Source organism: Plecotus auritus (genome assembly GCF_963455305.1).
Source record: "Plecotus auritus genome assembly, chromosome: 7".
NCBI lineage: Eukaryota > Metazoa > Chordata > Mammalia > Chiroptera > Vespertilionidae > Plecotus > Plecotus auritus.
In genome coordinates, this window is record NC_137774.1 from 5148354 (window position 1) to 5159183 (window position 10830).

The following is a 10830-nucleotide window of genomic DNA, read 5'->3' on the forward strand; positions in this document are numbered from 1 at the left end:
ATGTAAGGATCTGGGAGGCCACTTGAATCGACTCTATCTCTCATCTCTACAGATCATGCTGTTAAACTGAGATGTTTAAGAATTCCATTGGCTATTAGTGTTAATGGTTACCTTGTGCTTTTATACCAAAAAAGTTTCCATCTGAATGTGTTGGGCCTCTTTTGTTTTCAATTGTGGAAAAATACTGGGCTCTTTCCATTTTTTTTTTTTAAACTTTTAACTATAAACATATGTTTTTATAAAATAATACATTAAAAAATGAGCAAAAGTCATCTTCAGCTGAAAGAGAAATGAACCAAGCATTTCCTCCTGGTAAGATCTGGCACAAGTAGAAGTGCCTATCCAGCAGGAAGTGCCTGCGACAGCTATAAGCTGGTGACTGACAACTGTATCCTGTTTCTCCTTCTCTCTTTTGGGGCAGAAAGCTGGTTTCAATCCCAAAAAGAAGTTCTCAGGTAGGAAATAAAAAGGCACCCCTGAGAAGAACCCCATCTTCCAGGAGGCAAACAGATCTCCATAACAACCTTAACCGAGCACAAAAGCAATTATGTAAATCTAGTCTAGTCTTACAAAGGCCACTGTAACCCAAAGCTCTTAATAAAAAGAACCCCGGGGCCTTGGGCACTACCTCATTCTCTAGGGCACTCAGATAGCGCCAAGCTGTAATGCTATAAAAAGCAGTCAGAGGGTCCCTTGGAGGTCCCTGTAATGGGATGTGACCTGTAATTGAGGCTAAAAGTATAGAAAGGCTTACTCAGATGCTTGAAACTCCAGCTACAACAAAGAATGAAGTATCCAGCAAAGAGCATCGTGACGCCACCAACTCCACTCTTCACCGTGGTGCTGCACTTGATCCAGCCTGTTAAGAAAGAAACAGTGATGCCGGGACCTGGGACTGAGGTTTACCTGCGAGCTCTCCGTTAGCTGGGGCGATGGAACCATAATTCAAAGAATTTACACAGCACTGGTTATATATGTAAACAGATGAAAAGGCTAAAGTCTAGAAGACCTCAGTTTTAAAAAAATTGTTACTCTTGCTTCTGGCACCTCTTAAGGATTTTGGTTAAAATCCTTACTGAGGAGGAGACTAGTACCACTGATTGGTTAACCTAAGGTTGAGTCCTCCTGGCTTTGGGATGATCAATGTGGGCAAGGGAGACATGGTGTAGGTGGCAGAGAGGCAGGGTAGGCATTAAAAACAAAAGCTGTTCAATAAACGGCAGCTACTACTTTATTAACTTTGGTGCTTTTCATGACGTCAGACTCCAGGATGAAAGCAAACAGGAGCAGGAAGAAGGCACATTTCTCTTTTCTTTAGCCGTGTGTTAAGTAACAGTCACAGCTAAAGTAAGAAAATTCTCCCAAAGCTTGGAACCAGCAACAGACCCCAACAAGTGATGATTGCGCCTCACCTTTGTGTACAGCTCCCAAGAGCCGCATTAGAGAGACGTTGGAGGTGGTAAGCCTGGTCGGGGGTTCCCAACTCCACAGAGCAGTCGAACTTCTTTCCAACAAAGGAACTGCGGTCCCAAACAGAAGTCACAGTGATAGTTCATCTGAATTCACCCTCTTCCCCAACACTCGGTACCCAAGGTTCCAGGGCTAGGCCTCCAGAAAAGCATATCCTAAAGAGGTGCCTGGGGCTGCAGCCACGCTAAGTGCTCCAAGTCAAAGCAGCCCCTCGCAGGTCCGAAAAAGGCTTCCTTCTGATCTGATGAATATTCTGCCCAGATGACCTATGTGTATGTGCTGAATGAAATAAATTGCTCTTATTTTCTATCATCTGCTAAAACATCTGAGCAAAAGGCAGGACTGTCTACACTCAGATTAACTACAGCTACTTGTCACTGTATCTGCAGTCAACAGGTCTGTTCCAGCAGCCCATCACTACTGCTGACAGCAAACGTTTATTTATGTTCAATACACAGCTAACTAAAGGAGAACCTGCAAGGAGGGTTTATGCTATGCATTTACATTTTTCCTGTTCCTATTTTTCACTGTTTAATGACAGACAGGCAATATCTTCTATGGTTGGTTCTCTGGTCTTGGTTTGGTTCATCAGGATAAAGGACAATTTAAGCAAATATTTATGACCAATTTAGCAGGCGTGGTAAAAGTTGCTGTGGATGTAAAAATTCTACCTAAATGGTCATCTATATATAAAAGGCTAATATGCTAAGTGTCCGACCATCCGGATAATGATGTCACATAGCAATGCCCGGCTCCCTCTCCCTAGCGACTGGCCTCCTTGCAGTTTCCTCAGCCCAGGAACATGACTTGCTTTACAGCCAGGTGGAAACACTGTACACTGTAACCAAAGTGTCTGTGAAGCGTTTTCCCATGCCTCATCTCATTTGATCCTCACAGAAGTCCTGGAGTAGGTAGATAGGAGACTCGGTGGAATCCTATTTTCTTTTCATTAGCTGGAAAATGGAGATTTAGAAAGCTTAGAAATTTGACCCGACTGAAAAGAAGAAATGGTGGACCTTGAAAATGACTTCAGCTTTTCTCACTGCGCAGAATATAGTCAAACACTGCTGCAGTTAAATCTATTTTACCCTTTGTTCTCCCTGCTTGATCTACAGTAATAATCAGCTTCGTGTTGCTATTTACTGCTCTGTTGCTGACAATTACCTGAAAGAGAAGTTGGGATGCTTCACTGGGCTGGAAAAAGTTTAGCTAGACTAATGAAGCAAGTTTATTTTATATATATAAGAGGCTAAGTTGACTTGTGCGATACATATAAAGCTCTTGCTGGCGCCAATCGTATGCGTGTGTTTCCATCTGTCATTGTTGGTTGTGAATTTGGTTGACACTTCTATTATAAAGGGTGAATAGCGATATTAAAATATTCCAATCAATTTCCTTTCAATGTGCACAAATTCATGTACCAGGCCACTAGTCAATTTATATTAAGTAACAATGAAAAGAACAGTGCTAGCTTCCAAGAAATGACACAGAAGATAACTCTCTTGTAAGGTGAAGAAGACTAGAGTCTTTAAAAAAAAAAAAAAAAAAAAGCAGGGCATAAACCGTTCATCTTGGAAAAAATTTGAAAAGATGGGGTGAAGCAACTTCATGAAATTGCAATTGTACAACTTTCTGAGCAGGTAAGGGTGGCTCCTCTACTCTGTTCTTTCTCCAACCAGCTGAATCTACTGACTTCCTTGCAGGCTGCGACTTACGTGCATGACATCAGCTCAGACACTGAGCTGGGATACAGAGCCCAGGAGAGATCAGTTCAGACTCCACAGTCCTTTGACAGTTTTCTTCTATGTCTTCTTGCTGCCCAGCTACTCTGGGTTCTGATTTCCATCTCTTTGGGCCTGGGACTGCTAAGATTCTCTCACCTGCCTTTGCCATCTCATCTCCTAGACCAGGGGTGGGTAAACTTTTTGACTCGAGGGCCACAATGGGTTCTTAAACTGGACCGGAGGGCCGGAACAAAAGCATGGATGGAGTGTTTGTGTGAACTAATATAAATTCAAAGTAAAGGAGCGGAGGGGAGAGCAAGAGAACCGGATAGAACAGCCGGATCCGGCCCGCGGGCCGTAGTTTGCCCACGGCTGCTCTAGACTCTTAACATTTCCCATCATCCCTCTGGAATCCCAGACCTAGGATTTGACTTGCCCCTTAAATCTCTGGCTGTTGATTATTCACATGCTCCTTTATCTAAAACACCCCTTCATGGACTCCTCTGCCTAACAGGGAACCTAATCCTGGCTATAAATAGGTACAGGTAAAATGTAAGTATCTTTTCATATTCCTGCTCAGGTTCTGAGTCCTTCCCCACATTTGCCCCATTTCAGACATCTCACACAGATACCCTATTGATGGAAATGCTGTTTGAAGATTAGAGAAGAGCCTCTATTTAGCTGTTACTTGCCTTTAAAAACCTATGATCCTATCAGGTTTCCTCACTTTACCTCTGGTACCCCCATCAGCCAAGCTTTGCTTTTGGTAGTTATATGAACTATCTTATTTCAAACTGCCCTCCCCTTCCCCCATCATCTGTTTGAGACTATTCCCCTGCTGGGCCGGAGGCACCTGTTAGCATGCCATCTCCTACATCAGCAGTTCTCTAACTTGGCTGCTCTTCACCAGTTAGGAAATGTCTGGAAACATAATTTCTAGACCTTGACTGCAGACCCAGTCTCTGGGGATGATGCCTAGGAATCCTTAAGCACCATGAATTCTGCAAAGGCTGGGCCAAGTGTGCCCAAGGCCACAGGACTCTGAAAGCTTTCCTTTGGACAATGGGAACCAGTTCCTATTGCGGAGGACTCTCAGGCACTTACCTTGAGATTTAAATCTTGAACTTACAAAATCTATTTTCTTTAAGGCCAGGAAAACTAATTTTTGTAGTAAATCCGTGAAAACCCTTCCTGACCCTCAAAAGATGGCTCCTGTTGTTGCTGAATTCATAAGCCAAATTCTTACTCCTGACTTACTAAAACTCCGAGGCATCCTCAGAACTACCAGTCTGCGTTGGGACCTCCTAGCCTCGGCCACCAAAATATACCCATTTTCCATCAGGCCTGAGAGCTTTAGGTTCCACTTTGTGTCATCAAAATAAGGTAGTCTTTATGCCTCTCAAGGCCCTGGTACCTTTTCATCTGGTGGAATCATTTTACCTAGTTCACTCAGGTGTCCTGTGTGGAAGGACTAACTGCTGTTTCCCTCTGTAGGAAAGCAGATCTGACACCATTCTGAAGCCCAATGTCCGACAGAAGAAACACTGCCGGAAAAGCTTGGCAAAGACCATCAACTGAAACGTGATGCCAACCATCAACCGAAACTTGATGTTGGGCAAGTTATTTCCTCTCTGGAACTCAGTTTCCTTGTCTGTAAAAGGGGTTAAGACCAGTCTCCCAGGACTGGTAGACATGCAGGAATTACAGCTGACAGAGAGTAAACTCAGTCATTGTTAGCTCACTGGCCCCGCCTGCAGCAAAGAAATGAGTTGGCTTCCTGAGATCAAGGCCAATGGTCTACCAAAGGTCTTGCCTGAGCAAGGGGATATGGTTCACACTGCTGCAAAGATTCCATGAAAATTCAATTTTAATTTGCAGCCACTGGAGGTAGCCAGTGTCCGGTAAAATAACAAAGCTGAGGAGCCACACTGCCTTTTAATTCTTGTAGATTTAGATGGCCTTGCTGAAGTCTTTGGCCAACTGAGAAATCAGGTCCTGACCTGACTGAGATCCTAGGGTCTCATTCAGTGGCAGCATCAAACTCTGAACATTAGTTGTGAAATTAAGTTCTAGTTTCTCAACTTATAACAGAAGTAGAGGCCCTGGGATGGCCACACATTGTCTGATAGAAATCAAACTAATCACTTATTATAGACTGGCACCAGTAAGAGAGAATAAAACAGTTCCTAACCACATTGTGGAGGAACTTATTGTAGAAGGAAGGATTATATTTCTCCCTCATATTTAATCTCACAAGCCTAGTGATTTGATGGTATGTTACTGTATCTCTTACCCTATTATTACTGTATTCTTGGGACCCATTAGAGTGTGTCATCTAATAACTTATATCAGCCATGACATCAACCACTAAGTGCCCCAAAGAGTAGCCTGAGGCAGTTTAAAGACCATGGATGTACCAGTGAGATGGACCTGGATTTGAATTGACTGCCACTTACTGTGAATGAATATGGGCAAGTCTTAAGATGTCTGAGGCTCAGATTCTTCACCTACTAAAGAGGGCGGGTCAGTGACATCACGTCAGAGTTCTTATGAGGTTAGTTGAGATAATAATGTACTCTACCTAACCTAGCACAATGACTGAAATAGGCATCGCTTGACAAACACCGGTTCCTCCCTTCCTCTTCTTAAATGAAAAGGGGATGTTTCAAGGACACTCCTTAGTGCTATCAAAGGCAGAACAGAAAGTAAACAAGTCCTGCATGCTAGAGAGATTTGCTCTGGGCTGTATGTTCACACAACTGAAAATCAGAGAAGTACAGAGATATAATGAACACCTATGTTTCTAGTGATGGCATGTTCTCTACAACATGGTTTAGTGGGAAGGATGCAACTAGGCCTCAGGAGACCGGGTTCTATTTGCAACTCTACCATTTACTGGCAGCTTGGCCTTGGACAAATCCCTTATCCTCTCTGTGCAAAACAGATAAATAGATGGAAGCACTCTGCAGCCCAAACAACACAAATGTTAATATTCATTCCACGTTTAATATGGGGAAGGGGCTTGAGACTACAACTTTGTAAAGAGCCTAGATGAGTTAGACTGTAGAAAAACCGGTCACTGCTGAGGCAGTTGAAGAAACTGGAGCTTTAGCTAACACTCCTTACCTGATGTTCTTCCATTTTAAAATCTTTAGAAAGGGATAATTTAAAGTACAAAAGAAAATGCTTTTGAGACCAGATAAATTGGCGTTTCGTGAATATGTGATCATTTATAGAATATGCCAAAGAGATGGAAGCTACATTTAACTCTGCCTGTAGAAAATCTAAAAAAGGGAACAAGACCCAAAGCCTCGCCAAAACCGGTTTGGCTCAGTGGATAGAGCGTCGGCCTGCGGACTGAAGAGTCCTGGGTTCGATTCCGGTCAAGGGCATGTACCTTGGTTGCCAGCACATCCCCAGTGGGAGGTGTGCAGGAGGCAGCTGATCGATGTTTCTCTCTCATCGATGTTTCTAGCTCTCTATCCCTCTCCCTTCCTCTCTGTAAAGTATCAATAAAATATATTTAAAAAAAAAAAAAAAAGACCCAAAGCCTCCTGATGAGGAAAATGAAGAGACTTTCTTGGGTCCTGTTCTCTGTGGACTAATTTTTCTAGTGCATGGACTTCCACACCTTTTTTGTAACACCCTCTATTCCTGGTGCTCTTCTCTCAACCTTCCACTTCCCCTGTATCTGCCTGGACTGGAGTGCCTCCCTTAACAGTTTTAATACCATCCTGCCCCCAAATCCAAAAATAGTGTCTGCTTGTACCTTCTTTGCTATTCTAAATTCCCAGGTGTTGCATTTGACCAAAAACTTGGAACCTATTTTGTGACTGAAATCTGAACAGTGCTTCTTCTTCTTAGGTGGACTCTGAAGTCTTTGTGCTTGAGCCTGTTCGGCTTGAATACCCACCCAATTTCTTCTACTGGCCATGCCTCTCCCTAATGTAGAAATTCAAATATCCACATCACCAGCCAGCCTGGCTTTCAACTATTGATGGAGCGGAAGGGAGAGTGATAAACCACTGTTACCCTTGGAGAAAGAAGTATTATTTTCAAAGCAACTCTAAGTCCAGTGCACTTAAATGCCCAGGTAAAAATAAGCTAACTGAGGGCAAATATTAGTATTCTGAATCTTACTTCAAAAGGCACAGAGCTGGATGGCCCTGGAAAATGAGCATATTTACCTTGTGACAGTCTTTCCCCCTGGGGACTGATGAGCTGAGGCTTCTGGGCCATTGAATTCCAATACTGAGGCTTCCCTGGCAACACGCCTAGTCCAAGGTAACCGGGATAGAGTTCTGGAAACCACTCCAGCCCCAGGGAGCTAGGAAGGGTCTTCCTGTCGGCAATTTCCATCTGCCCGGTGAAGAGAGTTTTAGAGGTACCATGCTGGGTTGAAGGTAAAGACCGCTGGCCCTCAGGGTGTAAGGCTTGGGGCCCACAGCCAGATCTGGGCTCCAGAAAGGCTTGCCCCTCACTTCCCATCAATGCCTTTCCATCAGGACCTCGATTAGGATCGCAGGCTTCTGCTTTCTCTTCTTGTAGAAATTTTATAGCCAGAGAGGCCAGACTTTGATTACGTGGCTCTGACACAGAAAGGAACTCATTGCTAATCGTCTGCCTTGGCACGAACAAATCTAAACGGGGACCTTCCCCTCGAGATTTCTTCTCTGTGGCTGGCGCATCCATACTGAAGTTCTTAGAGCTGTCGCTCCTGGAAGGGCACTCCTGCATTTCCGTCACACATACACTTTCCTTTGTGTGTCCTTTGCTCCCACATGCCTCTACTCCAAGGCCAAGTCCTTTTCCCGGGTTCTCCTGGACTTGGACTTTGCCTAAGGGGCTGACTTGAAAATCTAAAATTTGTGATTCCATGTTCTTTTTCTCCTTCTCAGCGTCTCTAATATCAATATACATTTCTGAGAGGTGGTCCTTGGCCTTGGAATCTCGCTCATCACTCGAATACGACGTTCTTTCTCTTTTATTTCCATAATTGAGATTCATGGGAGAACTATGATTATCACCAGTAGGCATATCTAGTAATTTTACTAGAAGCTTCTGTTTTGAGGGATCAATTGTGTCCAAGTTTGACTTAGCAGAAGTGGCTTGTGCATCATTAGGTAAGGCTGAAGAATATTTTCTATCTTGATTTGACAAAGAAGGTTCCACTGGGCCAAAAGGTAAAGATGCTTTAGTTTGTGAAGGACAACTTCTACTTTCCCCTGATTGAGGCAAATCTTTTGCAAGTTTCCTTTTAGGAGTAGCGTTCTTTAATGCATAAAACGGAGTCTTAGCTTCTTCCTTGAAAGTAATCTTTGGTTCAGGATTTTTTACCATTCTGAGGGAGAGCTGAATTTGATTCTTGGTGTCATCATCACTTGCCTTTGTATCACCTGCTCTTTCCAAACCAATAGCTGGTAGTGGAAAGGGCTCAGCAGTCCGTTCTGTTTTGTCCCTCATCAACTTACTATTTCTTTTCTCACTCTTTGTCCCCAACTCTCTCTCTTTAGCTTTAGTTAAGTCTTTGATTGGACTTTTCCTTTTCTTAGCATGTGGGAATGTAGCCTGCTCAGACTGACAAACATTTTGATCGGCAGGTATAGTTAGTTTTATCATCTTACAATGTGGCAAATGGGATTTTAATCGTTTAAATGGCTTCTTACAGTAAGGACACACTTCCATTCTGGTGGAATCTCACTCTCCTATTCCTGAAAAAAGTACATATGAGATTATGAGTAGCACATAATTTGTAAATGCCAACATTTCATTTATTTCATACCTTTTAAATTCATTTGGTTAAAGATAATTTACCTAGGTTAAAGATAATTTTTTAAAGTTTGTTTTGATCTATTTTTTCTTAGGAAGTTGGAAAATAGAAGATACAGGTTGGTTTTCAGGACCACTTAATTTACATTAGGAAGTCTTCTAGGAAGTAATTGTTGCAGAAGACAATCAAATCTACGTCCCTGACTAGGAGGTAAGGAAGACCGATTTCCATCTAATGAATTAATGGTTAGTGTATGAAAAGATGTCCAATTAACAGTCAGAATAAAAGGTTTGCTATTTAAGGTTGTAGCAAGTCAACTGGATATCACATGAGTGTAAAAAAATAAACTGTCAAAAACCCTTAAACACATCATTCAAGCAAATAATGGTGAAGAATAAAAAACTCAGGCCAGGATTTGAAGGTGGTTGATTATAGTAGTGGTTTCTAAAGTGAAATATATGGAAGAATCACAGGTGCAAGAAGAAAATATTACAACTCCCGTTGTCTGAGCATGCGAAACGAAGCTCTACTAACATTTAACATATTAGGAAGCTCCAGAGGGCAAGGACATGTCTAGTCTGCTCACAGCTGGGTTCTCAAAACCTCGCACTGAGCCTGGATGTGATCCTTGCTCAGTGAAAACTTTCTCTGCACATAAACACACAAGTATTATTATCAAGTACTTTAAGTATGAATATCTTCTAACCACTAGGCCAAAGAGTGAGACTCGAAAACCGTTTACAAAATAAGTAGGTATAACCTTGGCCGTTGCGTGCATCAAAGGAAGCAACCCACCATATCCCCCCACGTGAAGTCAGGCAAAGCTGTTTTCTGTCAACAGACTTACAGTTGGAGGCAACCCCTTTGACAATATAATGAAAGTTACAGGCCGTTTATTTACAAAAACACACACGCTAGGCCAGTCCCTGCGCCTTAGGCTAATCATTTTCCGAGGCCTCTTGTTAACTCCACCCTCACACTTAACATTGCTAGAACAATCTCTTTGTCCACACGCGGGAACGTCTTATCGTGAGTTAACAACTGCTTTCTTACCCGAGCTTCCTTCTGTACAAGGGCGCTAATTCTGCGGTTCTTTCTCCTGGATCTCCATGCTTCCCGATCGCCGTTCCCGCGTTTGACAGAATCAAATGGTTTTAACGTCAGCCTGTGCAAGACACAATCAGAGAAGTCAGTCGACTGAACCGCAAACGAATACCCGCGTTATCAGTACGGCAGTTCTCCTTCCGAGTTCCGGGAAGCAGAGAGTTAAGACTTCCCCAGCCTCCCGGGCACCGGACCGATCTCAAGGTTACCCTAATCTTCGCCCTCACCTCCTGCGCTCTCCAGCGGACCTTTCCTTCCCCGGCCGCCTCATCTCTCCCGTCCCCCCTCCCGGCTCCCTTACTTTTCAGAAAGCTGTCTGGCAGCTTCCAGCGGAGTGGGCGGGGACCGCCAGGCAGCTCCGAGGTCCGAGGCCGGCCTTCCCGCAGCCCTGGCCCGAGGCGCCGGAGCCGCTGGGACGCCGAAGGGGACTCATTCTGCGGCTCCGGAAAGCCCTCCATCTGTCCCGCCACCCGATCGACACCCCTCTCGGCTCAGGATAGTCGCTCTTAGATAGGCACCCCGCCGTCGAGACTCCCCTAGACCAGCGTCCTCACCTCCCAAGACCTAAAAGTCCTGGAAGCCCCCGCGATAAGACCCCCAGAGCATCCCACGAGCAGCTTCCCAACTCCCGGTCGCGTCTACATAACTGCCTGATGCATCTAAGCTATTTTTTTTAAAAATTGTTACCTCACAGGGACCTAAACTCAAATACTTATTTCGTATTATTATGACATAAGTTAATTTCACTTAACTCTGGCTCGA